Source organism: Ricinus communis, chromosome 6 (genome assembly GCF_019578655.1).
Source record: "Ricinus communis isolate WT05 ecotype wild-type chromosome 6, ASM1957865v1, whole genome shotgun sequence".
NCBI lineage: Eukaryota > Viridiplantae > Streptophyta > Magnoliopsida > Malpighiales > Euphorbiaceae > Ricinus > Ricinus communis.
In genome coordinates, this window is record NC_063261.1 from 29,559,617 (window position 1) to 29,573,977 (window position 14,361).

General features: G+C 32.3%; 1 non-coding gene across 1 annotated transcript; it reads right to left on the reverse strand.

The window, feature by feature from the left end:
* Positions 1-10,124: 10,124 nt before the first annotated feature.
* LOC112535701 lies at positions 10,125-10,232 on the reverse strand. Its single transcript, XR_003079784.1, has one exon. It is a non-coding gene; the product is annotated as a small nucleolar RNA R71 (small nucleolar RNA).
* Between the last annotated feature and the right edge of the window lie 4,129 nt (positions 10,233-14,361).

The following is a 14,361-nucleotide window of genomic DNA, read 5'->3' on the forward strand; positions in this document are numbered from 1 at the left end:
TTAGAGCAATGTTTTCAACAATGCTCTTCTCTTTTTTCTTTTGGCTCTTCTTACTTGCATCTTATAGGGTCTTTCTCTCTATTTCTCTTCTATTTTTTAATGTAATGGCACTTACATTCTCTCTAGAATTCACCATTATTTGAGATGGTAAATTTCCCGAACTTTGAGCTTCAAGCCTACTCATTATGGTTGCAACCTGACTAATTGTGTCTCCATATTCTGTATGCTAGCCTCGATTTTCTATTGAAATTGCATATTAGTAAGAGCATCCACAATAGCATCTAGAGGCATACTTGAATTTGGAGCTTGAGCTGCTTGTTATTGTTTAGCTTGGAAAGAAGGTTGATACCGCCCTTGACTAGCTTGATTCCCATAACTTAAGTTAGATTGGTCTCTCCATTGTGAGTTGTACATATTGGGAATTGATATTAAAACATAATAAAAGGTGCAACATAAGCAATTTAAAATTTTTCTCAATTCCCACCAAGGATCTCATTGATTAAGATAGACATAACACACAAAACAAGCAAAAGATGGAGAAGGCTTACAAAGGGAGTTCTCGACCAATCTAAGGAGTGCTTCTTACTTTGATGATTCTTAATTCTTTAAGGATGATTGATGCACTTTAAAACTACTCAGGTGACTAGCCTCTTTTGGTGATCCACACAAGCTTCTAAGCAAAGATCTCACTAAACCACTTTTAGGAGATTAAAAAGAGATGTTGGAGATTGAATGCTAGTTCTAAGTAAAGGGGATGAATCAATTAATTTTTATTGATTGATTCGCCTAGGGTATGTATCTCAAAGAAAATATTTTTTTTCTTAAATGTGCCATCATCCTTCAACCTTAACATTCTTGTTGCCCCATCTGCATCTTTTTCTATCTATATGGCCTTTTAATCAAAGTTCTTAAAGGTTAAGAATTTTAACAAAATTCTAACTTACTTTAAGCTCGACTTTGTTATCTTAAATAGAATTTAATTAATATAAGAACTAATCTATGGATAACAAACCCATAATAGGCCATTAGCTCTTTATTAATTAACCTTTAATTGGGCCAATATATAGGAGCTTAAGCCCAAAGCTTAAGCCTCATTTTAATCCTCATTTAAAGCTGATATTTTTGTGACCCAAAAGGTTTCTAGCATGTTGGCAATGAATATGGATTATGAATTAAATTCTTTTAATTTAATATTAATTCTCTAATATAACTTAATCCATATTCATATATCAAGATTGACATCCAACAATGCAACATGACCACCTAAATGTAGGAATAATTAAAGTACCTTAATCAACCTTTGCAGTGAACAATCTTACAATGTAATTCAATCCTTTCACTGTACTTTTATCCCAATTAATTTATAGAGCATGGATGCAAGTGTCAACTCTATAATTGAACAATCATATTTATTCTTGATAATTGCATATAACTTTTTGAATAAGATCTATGAAATACTTTTAATAATCTTCATCCATACAACCTTGGCCAAGGATTTCTATGTTAAAGCATATCAAGAATCATCAGGATAATGCCTCATGACATATTACCTTGGATAATGATTTATTTATTGATCATTTATTATCTTCATATGACTCCTATTATACCCAATAGCTATCCCTTGAGTGCTCCATAGATAGGAGAATATAAGATAGTATCAAAGTATAATAATCCTAATTTAAGATAATACACTGTTATCTTAAGTAAGTGATAACACATTATGGTAGTTTCAAGTGTTTGATCAATATCCAACGATCAATAACTATATCTTGATCAAACATCGACTATGAATAAAGTTTAGAAAAGTATGTAATGAGAACCTCATCATTATAAACTCACTTTATTATCTCTCTTACATTTGTATTTACATTCCATGGCATTTATCTCTAATGGTTTGGATTATTTCTTGATAATACTTTACTACTCATACTATTAGAGTTGAACAATGACTTTAGTATAATTGTATGTCATCAATTGTGATGTATAAATTAACATAGATCATCTGACAACTCTTTGTCCTTAGGGCACACTTTAATAGTATGTCTTAGAGTAGGGGTTATAACGATGTTGTGGTTGTCTTGGAAAATTGCCTATTGCATTAGCTTATTGGACAACTTCATCCTCTTGCAAAGTTGGACATGCATTAGTATAATGTCCAAGCACAACACATATCCTACACACCTTTGCTGCTACCTGTATATTACCTACAACCAATTGTCTAACCAAAGCAATTAAATCTGAAATTTGATGTTCAAGGTTAGATGAACTTACCTCATTCACCTTCTTAGGTGTATGATCCATCCTCATGCCAAATTGTTGAGAATTTGCCACCATGTTAGTAATTAAGTTCCTTGCTACTTCTAAAGTTTTATCTACCAATGCACCTCCACTGGCAGCATTAATCATACTTCTTTCCATTGGCAATAAACCTCATATAATTATTTAATCAACAATTGATCAGTAATTTTGTGCTAAGGAAAACTATTACACAGCTTCTTAAACCTCTTCCGATACTCATAGAGAGACTCTCCATTGTACTGCCTAATATCGTATATCTCTTTTCTTATGTTAGTAGCTCTAGATGCAGGGAAGTACTTCTCTAAAAATAACCTTTTCATCTCGTTCTATGTCTGAATTGATCTTGAAAGAAGGTAATACAACCAATCCTTCACCAAATCTGTCAATGAGAATATGAATGCACGTAGCTTATTGTGCTCTTCAGTAACATTTTGAGGTTTCATACTTGCACACACCACATGAAACTCCTTCAAGTGTTTATATGGATCATCACCTAAAATACCATAAAATTCAGGCAACATATGTATTAGTCCTGATTTTAATACAAAATCAACTTCTAAGTTAGGGTATCTAATGTATAAAGGTTGCTGATTAAGATCAGGAGCAGCTAACTCCTTCAAAAGTCCTATTATTATTCATCTTCCATTTCTAAATCGCTAAATGAACTGATGGAAAGTAATTCGAGTAAAACAATAGATGCAATAATTGCTTGCTCAGTTTCTGTAGTTCTCAATCTAGCTTGCTGAGCTACTTTTCTCAATCTTTTAGTAGTCTTTTCAGTTTCTCGATCAAATTCTAAGCCATTAGATTGAGAAAATCTAGTCATAAATAATAAAATAAAAAAAGAAAATATAAAAATAAATCAAACTATAAAACTTCAATAAAATTAATAAAATGAAAACCAATCCCTGGCAAAAATTTGATGTGTGTCGTGAGCACCAAGATTAAATTGATGATCTCACCAAAACTATAGTAGAGGCAAGTCCAGGTGAAACCCTAGAGACTGATTCCTTACTAAGATTATTAGAGTAATTATAGTTTGGAAACTAAAATAGAAAATGGGTTTTGTTGAATATGATTGAAAAGAAAATTGAAATAAAAACTGAAAGTAAAATAATAAACAACTTCGATCCAAGGGAAATTGATCCAATTTATTTTTTACATTGATTATTAACACCTTAATTACTTAGGCACAAATTTATTTTAAGCGAGAATAAATCTTAATCTTCCCTGTTAATTAAAACCCAACATCTAAATTAACCATTGTTCCTAATTTACTTGGTATCAAGAAATCCTCATATAATTAGGAATAATATTAAATTCTAGAAGATGACTAAGCCGATTAATAACTATCAAGCAATGATTAATTAAATCATTCCAAGTTTCTTTTAGATTAATATATAATATAATTGCTTCTAAGTTAAAGTTCACAACAATTACGGATTATGATTTCAATAAAGCATTCAATCACTATAGATCTCTAACTAATTGGCCACTTAGTTATACATCTAAGCAATCGTAAGCAATTATAACAAAGAAATAAAAGATAATTAAAATAACAATAGAGTTTAGATTAAAAACCGTGTCTCACAATGATAAAATCAATATAAAGATGTTCTCTTGAATTGAAATAAAGAAATTAGCCACATATAGTGACTAGAAAATAACCAAAAGATGAAAATAAAATAGTATAGCTACTGTTCTAAATATAAAAGCTACTAGCAAAGATACTAAAACCTAAGTTATAATGATATTTTATAAGGCAATACAAGAAAAACCTAAAAGATAACTCATAAATGTGTCTCTTTTCATTATATATTTTGAGAGCTGTTTTAGAACCTCATAGAAATCTAATTTGGGCTTATGTTCTGCATCAAAGTTGTAGCTCTAAAGATTAGTTCATTTTTAGGATTTTGAATCACCACAATCGAACCTCTATAGCTCTAAATAAGGCTCAAACATTGAGATTAACTAAAACAGAAATGGACTGCACAACATCTGAATTTGACCCATGTTCTTTCATCCCTAGAAACTTGATATAGAGTTGAGTCCTTCATAAAAATTATAGCTTCAAAAGTCTTATACAAAGTTGATGAAGACCACTTTTTAATTTTGGATATTTAAAATCACAAAAAACCTCACTGAAGCTAATGCGATCAAATCTGCATAATACTGAAATTTAGCATTTTCTTCCAATTAAGCACAAACTCCTTTAAATCATTTCCATATATATAAAACAACCTAATAAGCTCTTTTAAACTTAAAATCAAATCCAAAAGCTAAATAAAGAGAGAATAAATATAATGACTATTATTGTCACGACCCCACCCGTGGACCCGTGACCGGCACTAGGGAATGGGTAGGCTTAAGGTCACCGAATCCCATAGTAAGCCTAAAACTCACTAACTCAATCAAATCTCATCTCAAATTAATATTATTAAAGCCATAAATTATCTTAACATTAAATGTTACACAATTGAATCGGTCTGCCGGAACAATTAGGCGAGACCCGAAACTACAGAAAATTTACAGCTGATACATCTATTATTATTACCGCGGAGAATCTAAGATTTACCAATTTACATACCAAATCAAATACATCACCCGATGATGAAGGAGTCGGGTTATCAATAAGAGTCATGGAAGACTAACGATTCACGAATCTGAAAAGCGATGAAATGGAGACCGCTACCCCGAGAGTGAGCTAAAATCATATATCTAAAACAGTTTCAAACATTTCAATATCACATTCATTTAATTTTAAAATAATTAATAAATCACGCGAACCATACGTGTCATTTTAAGACATTTGTTTCATGCCATGCTTAAACAAAAATTATTCCACATGCAACGGGACGGAGTACTTCAGTATAACCCTAATCCCAACTCTAACATCTCGATTTATTTCAACACTTATGTCTCAACTAACCTCAACTCTAACATCTCAAACCTCTCATTCCAACAGGACTGGCGCCCAAAGAGCAAAGTTCGACCAGGGACCTTACCTCCAGTCCGGTCACTTAACTCTCAGCCTTAGCCTTTCGGCTCTCTTATCCAATAAGACTGGCGCCCAGAGAGCATAGCTCGACCAGGGACCTTACCTCCACCGTCACTTAAATTTTCAAATAAGCCGGCCAGAGAGCAATGCTCGACCGGGACCTTTACTCCAAGCAACCACACTCTACTAAGCCTAGAGAGGCGATGCTCGACTGGTAGTCCTAATCTTTCTTTCTCAAATTTTTTACCTCTTTACCATTTTCCTATCTCTCTCAGATTATATTGGAACACTCATCCAACTCCTATGTTCTACTGCCGTCCCATCCTGAGTCATCATGCAATATTAAAATTGGTGATAAAGGAAAAACATATTTAAATAGTAATTAAAAGCATCATGAAAATAATGATAATAATTAAATGAAAAATTAAAATTGCAAATGAATAATCACAGTAGCAAATCAAATTTTATGCATGACACGTGCATAAGCGATATATGACTTTAACTCAGGGCGACCTCCTAGCTCTGCTCCGGTGCCTCGGTTGGAGCGAGCCGAACAAACGGACAATCTAGTCACGTAAAACAATTTATCAAAACGCTGAAACAATCGATCATTAATCCTAGGTTTAGATTCCTAGGAGTCACTGACTAAGAATCTCGACTCGGGAGAATTCTACCGAAAATCCGGCAGAACCTCCCCTACAACACGGACATTACCCCCCGTAGAAACGGGTCCAGGACCTGCCAGAAAAACACTTCAAATACTTAACAATTCAAACAACAGGAGTCGGGTCCCCAAACTTCACTATTTCCCGACTCCGCCACACAGCACAAAAACACGACTATGGCAGGCAAACTGATAATTATTTATGACTCACAAATATCATCAAATACTCAATACAATCAATAGACACACAAAATAAATCAAAGAATTTCTAAAATTAACGGGCCAGAGAAAATTACCGAGACGCTTTGGCCGCTAGAGTCCGATCGACGATCTGAATACACCATCGGACTCATAACGACGCGCTGATGACGATCGCCGCTACCGATTTTCCGATCCGACACCCGATCATCCGGAGAGATTTGGGAACGATCTCGACCGTCGATTTGCAAACGAAGCACGATCGCCACGAAACTGGTGCCAATGCGAAGCTCGAGTCACGAGAGTAGGATACGCCATTCGATTGTCCATCCTCAAGCTCACGGGAAAAGTCAAAACGCCCCCTACTTTCTCTCTCCACCGGATCTTCCGTCTCCCGGCCACCACAGTGCTTGCCGCCATCGCCAAAAGAGAGCCCTTGCCGAGAGGAGCCGATCGCCACTGACTAAACGGCCTCCGGGCCGCTCCCACGCGATTCCCGCCGTTCTCCCGCATGCTCGCGCTCACGCCATCGCTCCGACGGCCACCAAGCCGCCACCGACGACGACGCCGCCTTCCTTCTTCTTCTTCTACCATCACCCTCTCTCTCTCTCTCCCGATCTACTTTCTCTCTCCCCGATCCCACTCCTTTCAATATCGACATTAGGCCCCCGAACTTTTCCTTATTATAATTTGGTCCCTCAACTTCCTTAATTACTTACAATTTCATCCTGCATAATTCCAATTTAACCCCTAGACTTTCCTTTATCCTTTCAATTAAGCCCTTAACTAATTAATTTGGGCCAAAACCGAATTATTGAAAATACACAATTACAAAAATACCTCTGACCGACATATTTATTTATGAAAATACCAGACTCACAAATTTCCATTAAACCCTCACAAAAATAAAATTATACTTTTAATCCTTATTCCAAAATAATCCTCCAATTAAATCCTATACACAATTAAATTAAATAATCAATTTCCAACTCAAAATTTAATACTACTAATCAATTATAATACCAATTTTCCCTAAAATTCTTTTATAAACATCCCTCAAAATTTCTACCATAATTTTTTTTCAATATATAATTTTATTTATATATATATATACACATTTGGGAAAATTTTGAATAACCAAATAAAAATATAATTTATTCCTCAAATAATTTATTTAATTAACTCCTTAAAAATCAAACTAATTGGATATGAAAAAATAACTCATTTATTTATCTAACATAAACATTCAAAATTTGTATTTAAATCATTCCAATTAAACCGAATAAAAATAAAGTTAAAATTAACTTAAATAAAAACTCATTATTACATATATAAAATTTCCGGGTGTTACAATTATGTTATTATCAATAAGGAATAAAAAGATATTTAATATAAACCATATTAGGGTTAAAAAAAGAGATATGGATTGGAAGAGAATAGAATGTAGCTATATGGTCCTAAAGGCATAACAATTAAAGTGGTATTTTAAGTTTCACGCGTGTGAGACATAACAATTAAATTCTTTTTCTTTTCAATTTTATATTTCCATAACATAAAACTTTTACCTTGTTTTCTTATTCTTTCCTCTAGCTCGTTTTATTCTTGTAATGTGTTATTTAATAATAATTAATAAATTTTAAAAAGATAATTCCAATTTTAATAATTTAACTTACAACGTGTAAATTTAATTTAAACTATAAATATTAGAATATCATACGAAGATATCATATGAAATGAAAATTAAAAATTTAAAAAAATTAAAATTATGATTTAGAACAACCTAATTATTAATTATTTTTAGCATATTATTTCCATAAAGCTATTTATTATTGATAAAACATTTATTATCTTAAGATACTAATAATAAATTATTATAATGAGTCATTTGCAAATTTGCATTAACTACTAAATTTTAATTTTATGTTCTATTCAATTGTTGATCGGTACAAATTATGTATAGATATTTAAGGGTATTTTAAAGCTTTAATGATATATTTCTATATATAAAATGGTGAAAATATGTGCTTTTACCTCACTTAAACTTAATTGTCTATTTTCAGGAATATTAGCAAAAAGAGGAAAATATAGAGCTAAAAGATTTTTAATTGGACATGTTCGTGTCAAGGCCCAAGACAAAAATGTATGGACTGCTAATTATAAGGCCCAAGGGACATTTTAGTCATTTTGTATAATTATTAGGATTTATATTAAGAGTTATTTATGGGATAGTATTTGATGGAGATTAAGATACTTTAAGTTTTATCTATTAGATAGACTTCTATTAGTATACTCATCTTTATAAAGATTTATTTAGAGGATGACTCTCCTCTATACATATCTCTGCACAAAAAACCTAAAGAAAGAGGAAGGAATGAGGGGAGTTTTCTCCTACCTGCTTTCTACACTTGCCACCATTATTCTCTCCATAATTCTCTATAATTTTCCATAAACATTTAGTTTTAGTTTTCATTGTTCTTTTAAGATCTAAGGAGCTTTTCAAGAAGTGGAGACTGAGGACCAATCTTCTTCCTACTTGAAGAAATTCTAGATCTAAAGGGAGCTTTTTACTTTATTATTTTTTTTCTGGAGCTTTTTACTTTATTATTTTTTTTCTTTCTATTTAATACCATGATCATTGGGTTAAATATGTTAGGCTAGTTTTCATAAGTGTTTAGTTTATTTTTTTTACTTTTGTACGAACCTTGTTACTTATTTATTTAATGAATGATTTCTTTACCTTCATATCTTTATTAGTTTCAGTTATTATTGTTAGTTAACCATCATATTAATTTAGCAATAGTAATTATTATGAAAATCTTTAGGTTTAAAAGTATTAGAAACATCATCTTTACTTTAATCTATGTTGGTATAAGAAACCTAGGTTGCATCATTAGCTTGAGTGACTTAGAAAAAAAGGCACATCACTATCTCATTCATTAGATCTAGGCTTAAAGTAAAACAAGGAGATTACTAAGTAAATGGCTAGACTAAATACTATTTTTAGTATATAGTTTTAGATCATAAGCATTTGTATTTGCATTGCATATTTATTTATTGTTTAGTTACTTTATTTTATGAATGTTACCCTCTCAACATACTGATTCAGAGTGTTTAGATTTACTTTTATTCTTTTGTGTTGATAATTAGTCTTTATAATAAGTGGTCTCATAGTTCCTTAAGAGATCGACCTTGTGGTGAACTTACCCCTTACTATAGGAACAGTTCGTCCACTTGCGAGTACTAAAAAAGACACATCAAGTTTTGGCGCCGTACCCGGGGAACTGTGTCCAAATGTATTGTATTGATTGATTATCAAAAGTGTCTTGTGTTTGTTAGTTTGCTTTGTGTTTTATGATTTATTTTGTTTCTGTGCTTTTATTTTGTTTGTGTGTTTTTGTGTTTTGTAATTTAATTTATTTATGTGTTTTTTGTTTTATTTTTTAAATTTCATTTTTAAGTTTTTTTTTTCAAATCTGAAATTTTCTTTTGTTTTGTATGCGAAGAAGAAAAACTATATCAAGTGATTCATTAACTCAAGAGATTGAAGAAGAACCAAAAGAAGAAGTTGATATCATGGCAAACCCACCAAGAGAAGTAGGAGCTGAAAAGCGAATGCCTATGAAAGATTATGCACTGCCTATAATTGGTAACACTACTTCATGCATAGTTCTAGGTGATGCATCTAGGAATTATGAACTTAAGAGCATTCATTTTAATATGCTTCCTTCATTTTATGGTATTGCCTAGTAAGGATGCATTAACATTCATTAGAGAATTTTATGCTATAGTTCATACTTTCCAATTATCTGGATTAAATGAGGGTCAAATAAGAATGAGATGTTTCTCTTATTCATTGAAAGATAGAATAAAGGCTTGGTTAATAATGTTACCTCCTAATTCTTTGAGAAATGGGAATGAATTTTATTAAAAGTTTATGAGTAAATTTTACTCACAACAAAAGACCAAAGAATTAAGAGGTGAAATTTCTAATTTTTATCAACAGAATGTTGAATTTTTTCATGAAGTATGGGATCGCTTCAAATCACTTCTATTGCAATGCCCACACCATGGATTTCCACTCCCAATAATCAACCAATTATTTTACGATGGGTTGACACAACAATATCAATGTATGGTTGATAATGCAGTTGGGGGTGCTATGTTAGAAAGGACATCTGATGAGGTTTATGACATCTTTGAGATGTTAGGAGCCAATTCTGAATAAAAGAGTGTGAGGACAAAGAGAATAAAAGTAAATGAAGTAGTAGATAGTAGTGAGATGACAATGCAATTGGTTGAATTGACTAAGCAAGTTAAGATGCTTACTTCAACAAAAAAAACTCACCAAATAATGAGGTATGTGGTATTTATAGTATTTATAGTCATGGTGCTAATGTTTGTTCATCTTTTGATAATTATAGAGGAAATATGTAAGACCAAACAAATTTGATGGTTCTTACTAACCCATGCATCCTATGAATGACCCTTATTCCAACATATATAATACAGGTTGGAGAAATCACCCAAATTTTTCTTGGAAATACAATGACCAAAACCCATCACAATTATTAAGAAATCAAAACCAACCTCATTACCAAGACCAATATTCTCAATCCCAAAGGGACTCCAATCCTTTCTTTCAAGATCAAGAATAAACTCTTCGATCTAATGAGCAAAGAAAGCCAAGTTTGGAAGAAACATTTCAATCATTTATGATGGCTTCTCATGATAGGATGGAGAGGAATGAGAAAAAGACATATTCCATTGAGGCTTCACTGAAACGTTTAGAAGCTCAAACGGAACAAATTGTTGAAGAGCTCAATAAAGAGGAACTATCAAGTCAACCTCAAGCCAATTCCATTACCACTATTAGAAAAGGTGAGGTTATCGATAATATTGCTATAGAAACTGAAAGAAATTCTTCTTCTTATGCAGGTACACCTAAAAATGATGGATTAGTGTAAATCAATAAGGAGAGCATGCAAAAGAAAGAAAAAGTAGAGCCTAATCTTAGACTTGAGAAGAAAAAAAATGGAGCATTTTGTGGACCTGGATTTCATAAGGCAGCTCAGCCTTATAGACCCCCTATTCCTTTTCTAAACCAATCCAAAGAGTGCAAAAAGGATAAAAAAAATTGAAAGTATTGAGATGCTCTCTAAAGTTAATACTAATTTACCTTTGTTGGATGTTATCAGGAATAAGCCAGCTTATGCAAAATTCTTTAAAGAGTTGAACACCAACAAAAGGCGATATGCGAACAACGAAAAAGTACAAGTAGCAAGTGTAATGCTTCAACATCAATTGCCTTTTAAGATGAAGGATCCCGGTAGCTTCACCATTGATATTACAATAGGTGACAAAAAGCATATAAAAGCCATGTTAGATTTAGGAGCAAGCATCAACTTGATGCCTTATTCGATATATGAACGACTTGGCTTGGAAAAGTTGAAGCCTACCACTATGTCTCTACAATTTGCTGATAGATGATAAAATATCCTAGAGGTATGATGGAAGACTTGCTAGTACAAGTAGGTAAGTTAATAATTTCTGTTGATTTTGTAGTGCTTGACATGGAAAACACACCACCAAGAGATAAAGAGCAAACTATACTCCTTTATAGACCTTTCATGGCAACTACTAGAACTGTGATTGATGTGCATGATAGAAAACTTACCATGATAGTTTTAGGAGAAACTGTGAAATTTAAAGTGTTTGATTCTCTAACTTTATCTCCTAAATCTACTATCGATAAGTGTTCATATAATTATTTAGATTCTCTTGTTTATGAACAATTATATAATGATATTCCATTCTTAATTGACAAGAGCTTTCGTGACACTTTAGATGTTCGTATTAAAAGTATGAAGCCATACTTGAAAGGAATGGCTTATGGCGAAGAGGTGGAGTGCGCAGATGAACGCCCACCATGAGCATAATTAGGAATGTCTAGCTATAGACAATAAACTTAGCAATTGTATTTTTATTTTTATGCATTTAAGTTATTTTTTTAGTTTTTTTAATTTTATTACTATTTTGTTATTTTTCTATTTTTATTTATTTTATATTAATCTTGTAGGCTTATGTTTGATCCTCAAAAGGCAATATGTCTCCATGAGAAGCAATTAAAGCTCAAAAACAAATTGAGCGAGCCACATAATTTTCACATGGGCCATGGCGAGAGACGATACGGGCGTGCAGCGGGGCCGCGGTCGCAGATGCTCCAGAAAGCCAGCCACTGCATGCCGCGGAAGGGTCGCGAGGAAGCCGCGAGGCACGGGTGCTATCAGCGACCTCAGCCGGGGCCATCGCTGCAGGTAGGCGCGCATGAACGGCCCGCGTAGGCGACGTGAAGGGCCCGTAGCATCGGCGGCCCGGTATAAACGGGCTCCGCGAATGTAGGAAGCGGCCGCGAAAAAATAAAAAATATATTTTTGAGCGAAAATTAAAATAATTAAATCCAAGAAATTGAGATTGAATATGAACTTTTTTTAGTTAAAATACCCTCTTTTAAAATTAAATATATATCCATCTCCTCCACATAAATAGTCATATTATTGATTTAGGACTTTATTTTAAATTTTATTCTAGGATTTATATTTATTTATTAGGACCTAACTTTCAATTATCTTAGGACTTAATTTTTCTAGTATATTTAGGATAGTTTATTATTTTTAATTCTTTGTTATTATTTTTAATTCTTTATTTCTTTATTTCTTTTGTAATTATCAATGATGTGTGTTCAAGTGTGCTTCTAAGGTTTGGATGGTGGAGATTGGAATTCAAATTCATGGCTTACTATGCATTGCAAAATTCCAGGGGAGTATTCTATCTTTTTTCTCTCTTTTTGTTCTTTATTTTTATATATGCAATGACATTGAGGATAATGTCAAATTTAAGTGTGAGGGAGAGAAATATAATATTTCTTCGATTAAACTTTATACGTCATATGCCATGAGAATTAGCAACTTTGGTTAATCTTTTGTAAAATTTTAAATTTTTTCACTCAGTTTTTTCTTATTATTCTATATAAGAGTCGATGAAAGAATGCTATTATATTAAGAATGCTATACAAAGAATGCTATATAAGAGTCGATTAAACTCTTGAGTTAATTTTTAACATGTATAAATGTGAACTCATGAGTTATTTGCACTTAAATGATCAAGTGTTCATCTTTTGCATATGGACGTTATGAGTAGTTTAGCAACATTTAACATGGGTATGATTAGAAATGTATGATTTAGGTTATTATTTTCTTGTTACTAAATTGGCTTACCTAAGTTTGTGAGAATGATATGGGCAAGTTAAAGCTCTAAGTAATACGTTCTACTCCGCTAATTTTAGTTGCTTAGTAACCAGGGATCTTCATTACCAATGTCGATTTTCGCGTAAAAAGGCAATTAAGATTATAAGTATGCAAAGCATCTTGATATATGTTTTGTTGAGTAACGAGGTGCATTCATTATCCATATTTGTATTTATGTAAAAAGGCATAACATCTCAAGAAAGAAAGAAATACCCCAAGTATTAAAAATTAAAACCCAAGGGGTATAAAGAAAAAAAAAAGTATAAGAGCTTCAAAAGCAAGTAATAAATGCCTATTGATCTCTTGTTTTTGAATGAATGTTTTACCTTTTTGAATAGGAATAATTTGGATTATATGCATCATAGTTATATCCTTTGAAGACGAGTTAGACTATTTGTTGTGAAACAGGTGTGAAGGTTTGGATGCTTGAGTCTTTTGATTAACAATGATTGAGTTTATATTCTTAAAAAGAAAATTATTATGATTCAAGTATTCTTGAGTTGACATGATCTTTGCATTAGTGAGATTCTTTTGAATAATATCCTTAAGCTGAGTATGGATATTCTTCATGATTTTTTTTGCAAAAGTTAATTCTCAGTTGCTATTTACTTGAGGACAAGTAAAGGTTTAAGTGTGGGGGTACTTAATCGGTCCAAATTATGTATAGATATTTAAAGGTATTTTAAAGCTTTAATGATATATTTCTATATATAAAATGGTGAAAATATGTGCTTTTACCTCACTTAAGCTTAATTGTCTATTTTCAGGAATATTAGCAAAAAGAGGAAAATATGGAGCTAAAAGATTCTTAGTTGGACATGTTCGGGTTAAGGCCCAAAATTAAGACGCATGGACTGCTAATTACAAGGCCCAAGGGACATTTTAGTCATTTTATATAA